The 19,522-nt window shown below is 40.0% G+C and overlaps 1 protein-coding gene across 8 annotated transcripts in view; it reads left to right on the forward strand.

Annotated features, from left to right (window-relative positions):
• Positions 1–19,522, forward strand: part of PAM (peptidylglycine alpha-amidating monooxygenase) — a 133,937-nt gene that overhangs the window by 30,939 nt on the left and 83,476 nt on the right. For 7 of the 8 annotated variants that reach the window (XM_065661088.1, XM_065661086.1, XM_065661092.1 and 4 more), the window contains one exon: positions 8,881–8,984. The exons of the other annotated variant lie outside the window; for it this stretch is intronic. The gene's annotated coding sequence lies outside the window, so the exon portion shown is untranslated. The remainder of the gene's footprint in view (positions 1–8,880; positions 8,985–19,522) is intronic. 8 annotated transcript variants of the gene reach the window in all.

Consider the following 19,522-nt stretch of genomic DNA (forward strand, 5'->3'; position numbering starts at 1 on the left):
TTGGTACATGCTATGCAACCATCCAGTAACCAACACATATAGCAATGGAAAAGTGATTGTCCAAGGCACAGATGTTTCTTTAGTGACTCTTTCTGTCTAATGACATAGCAGTAGTTTGCGGTTTGAGGCTTCTGTTTCGGTCTGCATTTATAGTTAAGAGTTTTTTTCCCTGTCAGGGCTTTTGACTCTGCTCAGATTTCACATTGGCACAATTTATTACAGAAACAAGACTTCCGTATGTTCTTCCACTATAATTGTCAGGTCATTTATAGGGGTGCGTGTTTGAGTGTACTCTATTTGTATTGTAATACTTGTAGAGGTACTTGAGATCCTCTGTTGCTGTGGTGTCATTAATCATTGGCATGTTTTCTCCATTCTGAGCAGAAATCAAGAAGGATTATACGACACTGAGAGAGAGGATAAAGACTACTTTAAAAAATGAAACTTTTCTTTTTCTCTCCCCAAGTCTGTAGTACTGGCCATACAGAGGGACTTTACAGAATTAGAGGGAATTTCAAAAGGATATCAAAAATGAAGAGTTGGAGATGATTACCTTAAGAAAGGACTGAAGGAGCAGTTATTAAAGGAAAAAAGGCTAGAACAGGATGAATTGGGAACCCTTTCTGTTCGTATTACATAACAAGAGTACAAGATTATGTAAGCTAATGATAATATGTTTTGATGGTGTTAAGTCAATTCAGTGTCTGGCTACTGCTGAAGAGAATAGTCTTGCACTTGCTTTCCTTGTGCTCACTCTACCAGTGCTATTTTTTGTCTATACAGTCATAGTGTGAACTTGTTGAGATGGCTGGTACAACAGAAACCTAATCTGTTACAAAGCAAATGGCTTTTCCACCAAATTAGCAAGATGAACCTGCTCCACTTGAAGCTATGGACTCGCAAAGGCTGTCACAGTAGAGAAGACAGGACCACTGCCTTGGGGAGCATAAACTTTGCGCATACCCAGTGTTACTAGCTTAGCCATAAGGTGCAACCATAACCTAAAATTGTGGTGGGGCTTTATGGCTTTTAGAATCTCCATACAAACTGTGAAGTAGAAAAGCTGGTTGACACAGGAGATTTTACTTAATTCATTCAGTTGACTTAAATGGACAGTTTCCGAACATTCTCCCTAAAATTTAGGGAAGTTAATAGTTGGATAGAAATCTCAGAAGTTTTGACCTTGGAGTCTCAGCTCCAGTGTCCAGCTTTGAAACCCATCAAGATGAATCTGACATGGGAGCACCTTTTGGACTGAAAAAAGTTGCTGCCCAAGGGGTATGAGACACATTATGGAATGCAGCATTTTGGGTTTGCACAAAGCTACTTACAAAGATGTGTAGGGTAGGAACCAAAGGTAGGGGAAGGGATGGTGTGCGGTGATTCGAGCATGAATATGGGTGGAAAAATAGAGGTGACAGCTTAAAACAGGGGGCAGTCATGTGCAGGTAGCGTGCTGGCTAGTACACGTCTGGCCATGCCCTGTGCATGGTCAGTGCAGTGTGTGTTGTCTGCTTGTTAAATTCCTTTCTCTTTCACTGGTGAGGTCTCTGTTCTATGTGCATGTGTGTGCACAGGGTCAGAGTGCAGGTGCTGGGGTCACACTGCAGGTTGTAGAGACCACATGTCAATGGTGCAGTGACTGGAGTGACCAGAGTGAGTTTAAGTGTTAGTAACTAGAATGGGACCTTGGGTCACAGGGGTTTGTGTGTCTCTGGCACCAACAACTGGAGGAAGCGTGCAAGTCAGGGCGTGATGGCTAGTGAAGGTAAAGCCAGACTAGCTGCTAAGTAGGTGAAGTGGCCTGGGAGCTAGATGTGTGTGTCTCTCAGGACATGACTGGGACCCAGGCACCAGCTGTCTGAGCTCAGCTGCTGGAAGGACCCACACTGCGTGCAGTGAATCTTCTCATCACTGGGCCTCCATCCTTTTCAGCCAGAGGTGAGTGGGATGAGGCTGCTGACACTCTGTGGCTGATTGATGCGTGGGGCTGGCCATATGTATCATTGTGCGTGGTACACAAGTGTGCATTGTGCACATGTGCTTAGTGGGGATACACGCTTAACTTCACTGTGATTGGACTTGGGGACGTGAAGCTGTGGCTGCCTTGCCTTTCTTGGTGTGCTTGATCGGGCCAGATTTTCCACAAGACAAAGTTTTAAGCTGTTTTTACATCTTAAAAGTTACATCTTTAAGCTGTTTACATCTTCAAAGTATTGAGCTTCTGCCTTTTTTCCACCAAAGTTAATTATAATGGAGGAAATGTGTGATCTTTCGGAATCAGTCAATGATGTTTACTCAATTGCCTCCTGTCTCTTACAATATTATTTGTACATCTGTATGTGGAATGGGGAGATGAAGGCCATGTAGCTTATGTTTTAGTCAGTAGAAGAAAAATTGTGCCCCAGTCTTGCTACAATTTGCTGACAGGATGTATGTAATATTTTTAGTCCTGTCAAAATAAATGGAAGTACTTAGAGAGAAGCACTCATGTAATTCTGCAAGATTGGATCACTTCATCAGAAAGGCTACAAATGTAGAAAAATCCATATGCCACACTTGTTTTATTCATTATTCCAAAAATCGTCTTTCCGCTGTGCCCCTGAGATGTAACTGCATAACATTCTTTTAACTGTCTTTCTTTCAAGTGCCTTTGCTTTGTCTAGAACCATGTGTGCATGTTTGTCTAAATGTGTGTAACAAAATAATAAACAACAGGCAGAACTTGTAGCTAGAACTGGTATTCTCCTGAATGGATTCCTAAACTTCTGGGGGTTTTATCAATACTTCCATTGCACATTGAGTGATAACCTGTTTTCATTCTACTAGTGCATTGATTTTCAAAATGATATACTGCTGTTCTGAAAATACTGTTTTCTGGTCTTGCAAATATTGTGATTTCACATAAATATGATTATTTTGCACTGACAGGTGGCTTGGGTGATGTTTTTTTAGGAGGTAAAAACCATAAAGGCAAATATACAACAAAAATAATAGTGTACTAAGGAAAACACTCTGTGTTCTAATATAAACAGTATTTTGTGGCACTTGTGTTATCCTGAACTGGCTGTCCTGTGTCTGCTGTGTTTCCCTACAACAGCTAATTCTGGAGAATTTTTTAAAAAACTAAACGAATTTCTTGACAGTATGTAGCTTGTTCTGCATGAGGGGGAAGTAAAACTTCACTTATTTTAATTTTAATTTTATTTTATAATTTTATTTTATTTTTTCCCCTCAGGATTTCATTTTGGGCTTGTATATTTATTGTTTGTGCTTTGGTTTTCAAGCCCCCTCTTCCATACCTCCTCAGTAGCAGTATTGTCAGCTTTGTGGGGTTTTTGGTTGTGTTTTTGTTTTGAGCTTTTTTTCTGAATAACAGTCAAAACTGTGAAGCTGCACAATTATTTCGCCTTCTTGCTCTCAAGTCTGTTGACCATTTAACCTCAGAATAGAAGCAGTGCTGTGCATCTATCAGAGGCATTAATTTACGATTCAGTTAAGTAACGCTGTTCCTGCAGTTCCATTGTGTTACCTCAGGGAGGATTTTGTCTTTTTTTTTTTTTTTTTTCCTTCTTTTTGCCTTTTTTTCTTCCTTTTTTTTTTTTTTTTCTTTTTAAGCCAGCATTATTTTCAATGCACTAGAATTAATATAAAGGTAAAAGGACTTCATTTGGACATGCTGCAGGAATCTTGGCTGAGAATAAATTAGCTGACTGCAGTAAAAGCTGCATAGTTTATGCTGGGAATGAATCTGATTTTCAGTTTTCTGAATGTAAATGTTTTTAAACATAAAAAAAAATGTAAAATTTTTTTACAGGGTTTTTTTTTTTACAATAGGAAAAGTGTGGGAGTCAGAAGGGAGCTGTATATCCAGAACTGAACCAGAGAGTCTGAATTTCTACAGGATTGAAAGAGTCTTCACCTCTCTGCAAGACGTTTGTGTCTGTCTTACTTACCAAGCAAGTCCAGTAGCTTGTCGAGTTTAGTGGTAGAATTAGGCTGATGATACTTATGTTTGTGTTTTGGGGGTTTTTGGTGGGGTTTTTTTTTTTTCTCCTTGATGGTATGTAAAAAGTCTCTTGCCAACTGTTACTATCCTTGCAACACACCCGAAAGAAGCTTCAGTGCATGAGCACAGTGAGTCTGTCATTCTTGTTTCTTAAATGCTTCAGAGAAGCAGAGAAATACTGCTGATGGGCTAGTGAAGAAGGATTGGATTGCTATAGTGAAACAGTGCTATTACAGTCACTGTAGTACTTTCAGGCTTTGGGGTTTTTCTTGTATAATTAAAAAAAAACCCCAAAACATTACTTGAAGGCTTTGAGGGTTTTGCTCTGTCAGTGAATACACCTATGAAAAGAGGGTTGTAGTTTATTCTATATTGCTTTCTTTCAGAAATCCTGTTAGGAACTGATGCATGATTTGAACGGCAGGAAAGGAGCAGGCTCTTAAGCAAAGTAGTAGCATAGGGCTTCAGTGTTGCAGTGACTTGGTGTTTAAAGAAGGCTTTTTAGCCAGTCAGAAGGAACATGACAGTACAGTTTCTTTGAGGTTCCTTTGGAGTACCCTAAAGTGGATCTGAAGAGTTGTGAAGAACTCCATTTAGCAGTATACTTGGAAGGACCTTACCTGGAAGCAGGGATGCCTCGGGGTGGGGTGGGGAAACAGAGTGGCATCATTGTCTCCTCACAATTATCCCTGCTATAGAGCTTTTGGATGTTTAAGGAATAGACCATAGAAGGTAGGTGCTTTGCTTTTCTTTTTTTTTTTTTTTTTTTATGCTTCCCCATTCCACCCCATGCAGGTGAATTTACAAAATAATCATGAAACAATTCATCAGTTTGGCTGAGCACAAAAAAAAATTGCAGATTTGCAAACCCGCTAATAAAAGTAGCTGTTCCCTCTTCTAAACTGACCGTTTTCTTATGGAGCATTGGGCTCACAGAGGAGGTAGAAAGCTGATTTAGTTCCCTCTTTTGTCTGAAGGTGTCATCTGCCATCCTCAAATTAAAACTGGGGAACCCAAACAGCTAAGCATGCCATCAGGTCTATAACAGACATAAGAAAGACACTTAGTTCCTAACTTGTGATTTTGGGAAATCTTGGGAAGAAGACTGGCTGGTTTCATGTAAGTTTGTGTCAAATAGAAAATTTTGTATCTTGGGAGAGGAGAGCCTTATGCTGGGTTTAGAGGAGAATGCTGCAAAAATGGGAAGGGAAACAAATACCCAAGCATAATACTATATTCTGTACTTGAGTGTGAACTATAAGCCTAAAACTTGCATTTGTATTTTATGAATGGATGAGAATTTATTTTTGTACTTTCAACATACACTTTAATGGAAAAATATTTTTCTTTCAAGAAGCTATTAAGCTTTATCTGTGTTCGATATTGCAACCTTCTCTGCAGACAGTGCACAATGGCTGCTCATGAGTAATCTGCAGTTAAGACTTTATCTTTCAATGTTACAGAATAGTGAAGCCATTTGAGGTATAATGGATGGGTTTGCTGTAGTAATTAAAGCACAGATGGAGCTCATAGCTGAAGTGTACTTGAGTGGGAGTCTGTTACTTGGTGCTGAACATGAGGACTGTCTGCCTGTGGCCTGATTGAAAAAAAGGTGTACTCAGGAGGGATTTTTTGTGATCATGACGAGGTAATTTTAACTTTGTTGCTTAGCAAAATATCTGCCTCCTGCCTGAAGATACTAAAAATAATTGGGAAACAAATCTATACTGTTGAGTAAGAGAAATTTTAGAGTTGTAATTTTTACTGAGTGACCATTATTAGTGCTGTCATTGATCACAGTTTGTTTTTGGTTTGGTTTTTTTTTTTTTTTGGAACATTTAGTGTCCACTGTTGCATTCGATAAATGTTTTTAATACAATAAAGATGAGAATTTTTACAATTTTAGGCAATATTATTGACTACTTTTTGTACATTTTTCTAAAAAAAAAAAAATTTGTTTTTCAGGTAACATGTTTTAAAATTTACAATTAATCTACAGATGAGAACATTTTTGGGTTTTTGAGATACTTTCAGATCAAGTTTAGACTGAGGAAAAGATACATATTAACATTTCCCTCTTTCCGACCTCTGTAGGGAACTGTCTTAGTTGCCTTTAAACTTGTCTTTTTCATTTTTTCTTAATCTCTCATATAGTCAAACCTCAAGTTTTGTATTATTATGTGATATAAAACCTTTCTGAACATCCTTAAAAACTGGTGTTAAGTAGAAACAATTCAGTCATGGTCTATTAGAGCTGCCAGCCTGAGACAAAAGATCAAAGACGATGGTGAAGTGTTCATGCTTTTCATTTCCATTCAGTACTGAATTAACTCTGAAGTACAGTGGTTTCAACTTCAGAAGTAACCATTTCCTTGCTGATCAAAGCGGACACAGCATACCTGCTGTAGGGAGGGTTTGAGCAGTTGGGCTGCAGTTTCTCCATTTGAAATGCAGTTTGTCTGAGGGATTTGAGTTTACAAGTAAGAGTAGTCTGCTATCTGGGCTGGATCTGTTTGCTGAGGCAGCTTGATGTTTCTCAACTCAGAGCATGTTCATGACCATCAGAAGCTGTGGAAATTGAATTGGTTTTTACTATTATTACTATTCTTACGGTGTACTACCATTTTCAGAATCAGCTGAACTTAACATAGTGACTTATTTAACTGGGAAAATCTTCTGCTCTGTAGGATAAAGACTAAGTGGCTTCTTTAAAAAAGCTGCATGGTTGTTTTTTATTATTTTTTTTTTTTCTGTAATTTGGGCTTGAGTCTGCTGACAGACTGCTTTATTTAGATGTGATCTATGTCTTCCTTTTTCACTCAGCACAAAGATGCTTATGTTTACTACTGCCTGGCTGGACCTTCCCTCTCTCCTGGCCTGCCATGGTAGGCCAAGAGCTCTGTGGGGAATTGGGAAGGAAGTTGCCTAAGTTTGAACAAACTGCTACTTCAGAACAAACAAGCAAAAGACATCTTAAGTGAATTTAGCTAGCTGTTGTAAGGATGAGAGGCACCGTACACAGACAAGCATTTCATTTCTCATGGGTGAAGTACCACTGGGTATGGAAAAAGAACCCTGAGATTCCAGACTTTTAATGGGAATAGTTATAGCTATCAGTGAGGTACCAGAACAGACATTTTCAAAATTGTAAGATTATTTTGAGCAATAAAACAACCTTTTTGATTATAATTTTAAAAGGTGTCTTTGCAGTTTTGTAAATAGATCAACTTTTATGAATAACTGGCAGATTTGTGTTACGGATTTACTTTTTCAAAATAAAGTTTGCAGATTTTATTTCCCAATTTATTTTATGGGTGTTTATTTGTATTCTGATTTCTAGTTTCTACAATATTATGACTGATTAAAACTGGATTTAGGGCTGCAACTGAATACCTTGTTTCCTGCTATGTTTGATAATGTGTTTTTAGGACTACTTTGTTTCCTGTCTTTAATACCAACAAATGCTTAACAGGAAAGCAAGCTTCAAGATACACACTGCATCTCTTTTCAGAGCAGTATCTTGGAAAGGCAGTTGTAGTTCTTGTCCTGCTTAACTTTCTGAAACTGGATGGTGAGAAAGCACTACTATGTTTGTGTAAATCTGTTGTCTGCAGCACGTCGGCAGTAGGGGTAGCTGCTGAAGCCCCCTGGAAAGCTGTCAGGCACTCTGGTACTGCCAGTAGCATGGTGGGAGAGAGCAGTAATGGCTTTTATTCTTTTATTTGTGCAGTGCTAAATATAGCTTGTATTAGCACAGCTGTGGTTTTTTTTTTTTGTGATTTTTTTTTTTGTGTGTGTTTGGTTGTGTTTTTTTTCCTCCCCAAAAGCAGCACAGTGATCATCAAATTACGTCAGGCCTCTCTGACTGCTAAATAAGAATACAGAAAAACAGTTTTCTTTGCAGCTTAATGCAGAATGTGGTGTGGTTCTTTTTAACCAAAGCACAGCAGCAAAACTGATAAATGATACAGATGTTTTGTCATCTGATACAAAAGACTGGTGAAGGTATAGATAAGTAATTAGAGATTAAATAGAATTAGAATTGCCTGTTACAAGAAAGGGATGATTGGGAAAATTCAGATGTGTGGTGAAAGAAAGAAACAATATTGGAACCAATTCTACCTGTTCTTACTAGAGAATACTTGCAGCATCCTGTGTTTCTGTCTTTCTTCCCCTTCAAAACCTCAATGGCAATTTCTTCGTACTTATTAGAATCCATTAATATAGCTTGAAAACAAATTTAAGATGACTCAGCTGCTAGTTGTAAGTTTCTGGCAAGTTCTTCCACGTGGTAAGGAAATGAAGATCACCTTCAATATAACAGTTATATTAAAAATGCGTGAGGAGTGCATGCAGCTGAAGAGCATGTATTCTTCTGCAGTGCCACCCTTCTGCCTGCAAGATCTTCCTCTGCACTGCACACCTCCTTTGCTTCTGTAGAAGTTAAGCTCAGTTTGCAGCTATCTACCTATTTAACTGCCTTTAAAAGGAGCATGGAGACTGAGTAAAGAAAAAAGCAGTTTGTGGCCTCTCTGAGGCATCTGGTTCCAGGCATAATAGTGACTGTGGTGCCTGCTGCTTCAAACTTGCATCTTTGCACTTGGTCCTGGTCGTTTGTTATGCACTTCAGCAGCTCACCTGTGGGAAACTATAGCTGTGTGACACACTGAGATTCTGTTGATGTATTCTGTACAGTTACAGCACTAATAAATAAAGCCTTTATCTGTGATTGAAATCCCATGCAAATACAGCTCAGCTGTGCAGCTCGGGCTCCTGGCTGCCTGCCACAGTTTGTCTTGTGGTGCTTGTGGATCTTGTGTGCATGCTGCTGTGCAGTTACAAAAAACCCTTTATCACTCCTGTTGTTTCAGGTAGCTCACGTGGAGGGAGCAAGCAGTGCATACAGACCTGAATTGGGAGCTAAATTCTAGTTGTGCTTGATGGATCTACACATGTGGCACTATGGGATTGAATGGTAAGGATGGTTGTGTTTCTCTGTGAGTAAGCATTAATTTCATTTACTGTTTCTGCAGACTTCCTCAAGGAATAAATAAGGTGTGCAAACTTTAAGGCAATTAATTTTCTACCAGGAGCTTTTTTCATTTGTGCGGCTGTCATCAGCAGAAGAATGACATCAGTGTTTTTGTTAAAGCAATCACTTCTGTTGCACTGGGGAGGGAGAAGGTTTTGGAACTGATATCACTTTACAGAGTGTGCCTCCCCACCTTGAAGAAAAAGTTACATATGTTAGATTATTTTCTGTAAGACAATGACAGATGTGGAGTCTATGCTTATTATACAGCATACCATTTCTCCTTTGAAGGCTTTAGCTATAAATGGCAGTTTATTAACTGCAGAGAAGCAGTGTTCTTTGATAATTCTGTATTCCTCACAAACAGTGTGAATTTAAACAAAGCTTTACCTAGCCATACAAAGGTGAATGTAAAAATGTTTTACCAAAGGAAACTGGGAGTGCTCACTGGGCTGGCAGGAGTAGCTGTTACAGTAAATCTGCTTTAAGTAGAGAAAATAAGCATTGAATTCTCAAGCCTAATTTTCAGAAGACTGTGTGTATCTGAAATCAATATTGGTATTTGTAGGGCACAAACAGATTGCAATTTCCACAGTTAAAACTAAACTAGTGATTGCCTGATCATTGGATACAGTTTAGTTTAGTTTTTACAGTTTACTTAAAGTGCAGTTTAGACCACAGAATTTTCAATAGTGACATTTCCCATGTTCCTCTTTCCAACTTCTCTCAAATTGTTGGGGACATATTTGTATTTCATTATCACACAGCAATTCCCACTCCAACTTTCCTTTCCTTAGACAGAAACATCCAAATTTAAGTTTGCCGTATCAGAGGTGAATCACCTAGACTGAAGAGAGAAGAAAGGGAATCTCCATGCTCAGGGCACTGTGAGCGCAGCCCTCTTGAACAGGCATGCTGCCAGCATGCACTGGCAGTTTCATGGATCACTGTACCAGGTTATGTCTTCATGCAAAGACAGATGTCACAAGCACTACAAAAGAATTTTGCTGGAAAGGTGATATGAAAGGCAGTCTAAAATCCAGGTTTGTCATCTCTATTTTTGTGACAGTAAGATTTTACTGGTTCAGTTAAAAACCCTGCTAAAAGTGTTCTTAATGTCAAAGGTATCAATATTGTCCTTTCCCAGTGCTGAAGTCCTGTATTGCAGAAGAGCCAGAAACAACTCATTAAATTAAAAGAGGGAACATAAGCATAGGATTCTCTTTGAACCTGGGGAAAAGACAAATCTGTTTTTCTGCTGGTGCAGAGATTATGCTGTATGAGTTATGCGCTCATTTTTAACACTTAGAATGTCATGATTCCAGCTGGAAAAAGCCATGCCAACTATATTGTTTAATAAGGGATTACTGTCTTTGCTTGTTTGTTTGTTACTTGGTCAACTGGCTTCCATCTTTGAGTTGTAGCTTGATCTTCACCTTATTATGCTGTGTTCTTTAGAACCTTGATTTCAAGCCTGTATTGCCAGAAGGTGGTTCAAGTAAACCCAACTAATTTATGGTGTGTTTGTAACTGTGGAAATTGCAAATTTAATTTTAAAGGGTAAGGGCAGGAAAGCACTGTACACTCAAGTGAGTTTGGAGTATGTTGAGTGTTCCCGGCCAAGCTGCATCTCTCTATAGACATTAGAAACAGACTATACCTGCAAAATAGTGCAAGTAAATGTTCAGTTAAAGGAATGCTGCCTTTCTGACTCTTGTCAGACTGTGACGCTGTCCTTGGGATTCTGTTAAAGCTATCTGTAATTGAAGCAAAGACAGGGTGGGGTGAGGAGGATGGTATTTGATGACTGCTTTCTGTGCAGATAACCTTTGTGAGGAAAAAAACCAACCCTGAACTGTTCACCAGCTTCCATGTCACCATTTTGTGAATGCCTCTCATTTTCTGTTAGCATATGTCCAAAACTTTCAAGTTCTGCTGTGAACAGCAGAATAGCATACCCTGGCTTTCTCTGAGTTTGTATCTGCCCTTGCCTACCAAACCTTTCTCATTTTGATTGCTCTCTTACCTGCTCAGTGCCTTCATTTTTCTTTCCCCCAAAAGCCTGCACCAGAGTTCCAGGTCTTCTGGGGAAAAAGGACTGAATCTGACTCTTCTCATCATTGCCCAAACTGGAGAATTTTGAAGCTACTTCCAGTCTGGCCAATTTCAAACAAACTTGTGAGTGGGTTGAGAAAGGATGAACAATGCTACAGCATAAAGCTTACTTTTAACCAGAGTAACCTGTGTAACTTGTCTGAGTTCAAGTGTTGGTTATCAGCAGGTTCTGACTTTAGCTTCTGGGAGACTTTGCGGTATCATTGAGGCTGTAAAACTCAACCTTAAAATACAAAAAATACTGAAATAAAATATATAAATGGGTTCTTTGTATATCCACTGTTCTCCTTTGATTTGCAATTATCTGCTGTTATTGCTATAGTTTTATTACTGCTCTGTGGCTAAGTCTGAGGTAAACTTTTAATCCAGAGTTCTTTTGTAATGCTAGACAATTATCTAATTAAGCAATCTTTAGTTATCTTTAATGAGTTGTTCAAACCTCAAACATTATGGCCTGGTATTTAGAAGTAGTAAGTATTGATTTAAGTCATAGGTAATCATGCTTTGAATGTATGTAATACTCTAAAGGTAGTGGGGGGGATAGGTAGGTGGAAATAGTCTCTTTTACTTACACCTCTAGTTTTAAAGTGTCGTGTCCTTGATTGACAGGTAGTGAATATTCAGAACTAATTTTATTTAGGAAGAGGTTTGGCATGGCTTTTATCTGCTGCCTTTTCACCATATAGAATTGTTTACCTCAAATTAGTAGAGCCATATTATTACAGCTCCAACATCTTATAGTTGCATTGGTACATTTAAGGCTACTGGTTTGGACTGTTGCTGTGTGCACTGGCAATTTATTGTGTGCTGAATGATTTCAACCTATGTTCCTGCAAAATAGACACATTAAACAATCTGTAATTACTCTGTCATTCATTCCCCTTCAGGGACTGTAACTTAAGTGTCATGAGATTATTTATTTATTTAGTGGTTTCCAGAATCATACCTATTTTGTTCAATTACCAGAGTAAATGCTAAAGGCCTTTTATAAAATAATTTTCTCCTTCCTATACTTTTACTACGTTTCTACAAAAGGTGCTGCATTGAAGTGTTCTAGTTGTGTATTATTTGTCATTTTGTTTGGATCATTAGGAAAATAATGCCATAACACATGGAAAAGCAATAGATGTGGCTTTGCAGAGTGTACTTTAGGAGATTTTCTGAGGAGTTTGAAGGAATCAATGAGGAACTGATGAGGAACAAAGGATAGGCTTTTGCTTGAAAGTGCAAAGTGGTTTCCTTGAGCTATGTTTTCTGCTGGGGTCTGCACTGTCTGATGTCTGCTCTGCACTGTAAAACCAGGAGTCGCTTGCATTTATGGGATTATTCTGGGGTTTTGATTTAATTTCTGTATCTTTCTTCTGGACAAGAGGCCATGTTTTAAAGCATACATGAAAAAATGAGTTACATTTAGCTTGCAGTCAAATGTTCTGCTCACACCTTGCTTTTTTTAAGTATTTGACCTAGTAATCTTGTAATCTCAGTATTTTTCTAAAAGCCTAAATCAACACCAATATCTGCTAAGAAAGTAAGCTTTCTTACATTGACCTTTGTAAATGATATACAAACAGGAAAATTGTAAGTGTTTCTTGGCTTTCCATTTCTCTAGATTCAGCTGAGTCTGTTTTGGGGAGAGTTGAGGGGAGAAGTTTCTTGGTTCTGTCCCTGCACTGTTTCAGGTGTGGTATTCAAGTATACTTCGTTACGTTTCAGCAAGCTTTTCATAGGTCTTTTCCAGCCGTGTTGATTCTGTGATTCTGTGAATTTGTTGGAGTAGCAAAATAAGTGGAAAATGGGTACAATAAAAGACCTTGAAAGCCTGGAGCTCAAGGAGATGTTGGTTTTGTTTTGTTGGGGTTTGGTTTTATTTGTTTGATTTTTGTTGGTTTGGGTTTTTTGGGTTTTTTTTTGGGGGGGGGTTGGCGGGGGGGGGGGTTGTTTTTTTTAAATTGTTGCTGGTTTTGAGAGATGATGTCATATTCTAGCAAAGGCCATTTTTGTATCTTTGAAGATACTCCTCTTTCTCTCTTCCCCTAAAAGGTTAATTTATAGTTTTATCTGTTTGGATGAAGATATTACTCTTAAATAAATAGTAGAAGAGTTACATAAACTAGTAGAAAGGTTGGTAAAAGATCTTGAAGTGCAGGCTCCTGTCTTGATACTTTCTGTATTTATATTTGTATTTTATTCTACATTGTTTGACAACAGGAAAAAGAGAAATATAAGCTCCATTATTAAGAAAGGGAAAATGGATGACCCAGGGAACTACAGACCAGTCAGTCTCACCTCTGTGCCTGGCAAAATCTTGGAGCACATTCTCCTGGAAGGCATGCTAAGGCACATGAAAAACAACAAGGTGGTTGGTGACAGCCAGCATGGCTTCACTAAGGGGAAATTCTGCCTGACCAATTTGGTGGCCTTCTATGATGGGGCTACAGAACTGATGAATAGGGCAGAGCAGTTGATGTCATCTACCTGGACTTGTGCAAAGCGTTCGACACTGCCCCACACGACATCCTTGTGTCTGAATTGGAGAGACATCAGTTTGATAGGTGGACCACTCGGTGGATAAAGAACTGGCTGGCTGGCCACACGCAAAGAGTTGTGATCAGTGGCTCAATGTCTGGCTGGACACCAGTAACTAGTGGTGTCCCTCAGGGATCGGTGTTGGGACCGGTCTTGTTTAACATCTTTGTCGCTGACATGGACAGTGGGATTGAGTGTGCCCTCAGCAAGTTTGCCAATGACACCAAGCTGTGTGGTCCGGTTGATATGCTGGAGGGAAGGGATGCCATCCAGAGGGACCTTGACACGCTTGTGAGGTGGGCTGATGCCAATGTTATGAAGTTTAACCATGACAAGTGCAAGGTCCTGCACTTGGGTCGGAGCAATCCCAGGCACATCGACAGGTTGGGCAGAGAAGAGATTCAGAGCAGCCTTGAGAAGAAGGACTTTGGGGTGTTGGGTGACAAGAAGCTCCCCATGACCTACAATGTGCAGATTGAGCCCAGAAACAACCTGTGTCCTGGGCTGCATCCACAGAGTGTGAGCAACAGGTGGAGGGAGGGGATTCTCCCCTTCTGCTCTGCTTTGTGAGACACCCCACTGCATCTAGCTCTGGAGCAGCTCCACAAGAGGGATATGGAGCTGTTGGAGTGAGTCCAGAGGAGGCTGTGGAGATGCTGTTCAGGGCTGGAGCAGCTCTGCTCTGGAGACAGGCTGAAAGACCTGGGCTTCTTCAGCCTGGAGGAAAGAAGGCTCTGGGGAGACCTTAGAGCAGCTCCCAGTGTCTGACGGCGCTACAAGAAACATGGAGAGGGGCTTTTGACAGGGGCCAGTAGGGACAGGACAAGGGGAATGGCTTTAACCTGACAGAGGGGAGACTGAGATTAGACATTAGGAAAAAATCCCTTTCTGTGAGGAAGCAGTTTGGCACAGGTTGCCTAGAGAAGCTCTGTCTGCCCCATTGTCATGGTTTAAGCCCAACTTTAACTCAGAACCATGCAGCCACTCACTTATTCACCCCCTTCATCCTCCATCCTTCCCTTTGGGCAGAATGGGGAGGAGAATCAAAAGAATGTAACTCCCACAGGTTGAGATAAGAAAAGTCCAGCAACTAAGGTGTAACACAAAACCACTGCTGCTACCACCAATAATGATAAAGGAAATAACAAGGGGAGAGAATACAAAACTAAAAGGGGAAGGGAAAAACAACAATAAACACAAGTGCTGCACAATACAATTGCTCACCAACTGCCGACCCATACTCACCCTGACCCGAGCAGTGATCTGGGCCTTCCAGGTAACTCCCCCCAGTTTCTATACTGGGCATGACATGCTGTGGTATGGAATACCTCTTTGGCTAGGTCAGACTGGGGGGTCCTGTCTCTGCTTCTTCCTGGCTTCTTGTGACCCTCCTCACTGGCAGAGCATGAGAGACTGAAAAGACCTTGATCAGGGTAAGTGCTACTGAGCAACAACTAAAACATGGGTGTGTTAGCAGCACTGTTCTCAGGCTAAAGTTGAAACATAGCACAGCACCAGCTACTGAGAGTGAGAAAAAGAACTGTTACAGCTGAACCCAGGACACCCATCCCTGGCAGTGTTGGAGACCAGGTTGGATGGGGCTTGGAGGGGCACAAGTGGAGTGTGCCCCTCACTATGGCAGGGGGGTGGAACTAGGTAAGCTTTAAGATCCCTTCCAACCCAGACCATTCTATGATTCTGTGCAGGTGCCCATTCAAATTCATGTTCAAAACATGGTAAAAAAGTAGTCTCAGTGAACACTGTTGCTGAGTTTAATACAAAGGTGAGTGGGTGAAGTGTACTGTTGTGCTAGGGATGAGCACAGATGACCTTTAGATCTTTATGACCTGACCTATGCTGAGCACATCACCTGCCAGCATCTGAGCTGGGCCTGGGCTTGAGTTCCTCTACAGGGTTCCTGCGCTGTCCACCCACAGGTGCACGGTGCTAGCAGCAGCAATGTATGATTTTGTTCCTCTGTTCATGCAAGCAGTGCCTCACACAGTGAGGACAGTATTGCAGAGACTCTTAGAGTCATGGAGTAGTTTGGGTTGGAAGGGTTTGCTCACCTTTACTGCCCTGCAACACTTACCCAGGACATCTGGGTGACTGTTTGGCACGGAACTGCTGGTACTGCTGTTTACCTTCACTGAACTATGCCTGAAATACGGTCCATGTTTCACACAGCAATATGGTCCATATTTTATACAACTACCTGAAAAGAGGATGGAGCCAGAAGGTGGCTGGTCTCTGCTCCCAAGGAACAAGTGACAGGAAAGAAGAAATCACCTCAAGCTGAGCCAGGGGAGGTTTAGACTGGGTATTAGGAGCAATTTCTTCCCTGGAAAGGGTGGTCAGGCATTGGAACAGGCTGCCCAGGGCAGTGGTGGAATCACTGTCCCTGTCAGTCTTCACAAACTGTGTAGACAAGGCCCTTAGTGACATGTGTCGGTGGTGGACTTGGCAGTGCTGGGGTAAAGGTTGGACTTGATTATCTTAAAGGTCTTTTCAACCCAGTTGATTCTGTGACCTATCAGCTACATACAAGTTATGTGTTTTGCATGTGGCTTTACATTGTTACAAACACCAAAACTGAATTGAGCTGACGTGAGATCTTATTTTATCCAGTCCTGTACAACTTTTGTAAGCAGTGAAGCTTCTTTAAACTTGATTGTTATTTCATTGTTGGTGCTATGAACTTGTGTCTATAGCTATATAAATGCTGAATCGTAGGGATATGTGAAATTAAGCCAGTCTTGAACATTGTTGAACAGGAGTGCAAAGTACAACTGTGAGTGTTCTGGATTTGTTCCACCTGCTTGCCGCAGTTGTGTAGTCTCAAATGTGTGCATTTATATGTCAGACAGCAAGATCCTGTCTCTTAACATGTATCAATTAGATAGTTAATCAGTTTATCTAATAGATGTCAGATCTTTAAAAGACAGTGTTATCTTTAATTTTGGCACATGTAAGGACCTCTTCTTGCAGCATGGAAGATTTTACTTCAGTAGTAGCCTCTCCTTCCATCTCTTGGGTTCAATGGTATCTGGTTTCTGTTCATTTCTGTTAAGGATAGGCCTGCTTTTCAACTGCATGCTGAGCATATTGCTGACAATAATGAATTGGCTTTATTTAAAGTAGCCTAAAATTAAGGGAGCTTGTAGTCTTTGAAATTACTGAGCAGACCCTGGAAGAGAAAAAAATGTGTGTGACCTGTTGCTGCTGGCAGAAGTTCTAACTACTGTTTTGTTTAATGCCAGCCAATATTTTCAGAATGAATAAAGCCACACTACTGACAAACAGGAGTAACTGGTATGTCAGTAAGTTTTTTTCTTGTTGTTGTTTTGTGGGGTTTTTTTTCTTTGTTTTATTTTGTGATAACTGTTTAAATAGTTTTATTTATTATGCTAAGGGAGAAAGTACTGTAAATTTTACACATATCACCCGTTACTCATACACACTTTTGTCTTGAAAAATAAAGAAATTTAGAATAAATGCGAATGAAAGTTTTCAGTCCTCGTAAGTCAAACACTGCTGGTGCATGAGCCAACATAGACAACAGTTACTGAAAGGTCTTTAAAAGTTTTTCTGCCCCTGCAGTGTGTGGAAAAGGTTAAAGGTCATATGAACTACCTACACCATACAACCCAAAGCATGGATTACAACAGTGTAAAGTATAGCCATGACAATTTCCACCTCAGTCCCTTCGGCCCAGTTTATAGGGTTTAATATTGCAGTGAACTCCTACCCTTGCCCTGCTCCCACAGTGTTTCTCCCATTGGATGTAATCGCTCAAGAAGTAGTCTAATGTTGTTCTCTTCATGGGGTGCAGTCCTTCAGGAACAGGCTGTTCCAGTGCGAGTCCTTTGCAGGGCTTCATGTCCTGCCAGACAGCCTGCTCCTACATGGCTGTCACAAATGGGTGATTCAGTTCACTTGAAGAAGCACTAGAAGAGGTGTTAGCAAAAGGGCTTTTGATGTGGTTGATGTAAAAGTGTGACTTAAAGCTTGATGGCAGCCTTCACTCCATTACTCTATTGCACAGTCATTTAAAAGTGATTCAGAATTACCAAGGCACAAATCAGAGTTTCCATACTACAAGTTTATGTACAATATTAATCGCTTACCAAAGATCATCTCTTGGTAGCAACCTGGAGGTGCATTCCCAGCTCAAGGGGAGATCACCACATGCAGCTATGCTGTGTAGCAGGGAGAGCTGAAAGAAGTCTCACTGAGGCTCTCATGTTTGTGGAATAAGGTGGTTGCCTCATAGTCAAATTACATGGGATAGGAAATGTATGCATGAGACTCCTTTTACCCACAACTTTCTTTGTTCCTTGATAAATGACTCTTGGAAAAGCCACCCACTATTCATGTGTTAATCGCATGGTCCGTGTTCCAAGATCATACGCACCAATGCTCACTGTGTCACTCTGCTCCTTTGTGGGTCCTCAGAGAACAGATTGAAACTTGAGGAGTTGCTGGCCTGGCTACAGTTGTGACTTTACCCCTTTGGAGCTTGATCCAAACTACCGCTAATTTAATTAAGGGGTAAAGTGCATCCATCATAGTGGTACCCCTCCACAGGCCACAGCTCCTACTGGGCACCTGCTCTGGTGAGGGCTTTCCAAGGGCTGCAGCTTCTTTATAGCACCTCCATTCTATCCTTTGAATTCTCCTTTTCCCATGTGTAGGGGTGACTTCTAGAAAAGAAACTCTGGCTTCTTCCTGATTATCCATATATGTTCTATATACTCTGAATATTATACTTTATAGAAACCCCTTGTACCAGTGTAGTCTCAGGCAGTTGTGTTGTATGTATCTTTAAAACTTCCACTTAACCTTAAGGCTTGCTCTGCTGAAATACTGGTATATTGTATTACACTCAGTTACCTTAGTGTTATTGTATTCTGTGGTACTGAAAATCTTGATCTCTTTCTATAGATGCCAGATTTCTAGCATTTTTTCTGGTATTTACAGAATTACTACTTTTACTTTCATGGATGCTAGTTTTGAAAAAATACAATATTCAGCTAGAAAAATGTTTGACAAAAGGAACTATAATAGTTGAGAATTCATTTATCTGCTTTTAGTACATGTTTTATATTGCTCAATTGTTAACTAATGCTAAATGAAATTAGATTCAATGATTTGGTTCTTGTCTTCCACTCATTATCTTTTCTTTAATTAAGAGGTATTGTCATCTAAGCCATTTGGAACAAGGAAGGCTACAACATTAGCATTGTAATGAACTCTAACAAACTTCCATTGAATTATTTTCATTAAGTGAAGTTGCTTGTAATTTTTATGAAGCTCCAATGCTGTAAATCTCAGTTTAACTACATCACTTTGGCTGGATCTGTGGGAGAATATTCCAAATTTTAACCTGGAGTGGCTGTTAAGAGTGTCTTACTACATACAGTTCAACAGAAAAAGTGTTCTGTATTTGGAAGGGATGGAATGACAACAGCCCTCTCCCCTACATTTCTCTCATATAAAATTCTCTGCTAGAAGATTGGTCACGTGTAAGAAAACTATAGCATAACTGTTTCACTGATAACAAGCATTCTTCGTTTTTTTTCTAGCAGCCATACATTTTGTTATTTAACAAGGTTAACTTATTTTCAAAGTACATTCCCAAGTAACAGTAATTCAACTTTTTTTTTCTCTTTTTTTTTTTTTTTTCCTCTGTATTAAAAATAATTCCCTTTACCCCATCCATCTAATGGTGTACCTCTCTTAAAGAAAATTTTTTTTAGGTGGGCTGGTAGGGTGGCCTTGGATAGTGTTTGGATTGACAGGGATTCCAGCATCCTATTCAGGTGTTAAGCAAATAGGAA

The sequence above is a fragment of the Lathamus discolor genome, chromosome Z (assembly GCF_037157495.1).
Source record: "Lathamus discolor isolate bLatDis1 chromosome Z, bLatDis1.hap1, whole genome shotgun sequence".
In the NCBI taxonomy this organism is placed as follows: Eukaryota; Metazoa; Chordata; class Aves; order Psittaciformes; family Psittacidae; genus Lathamus; species Lathamus discolor.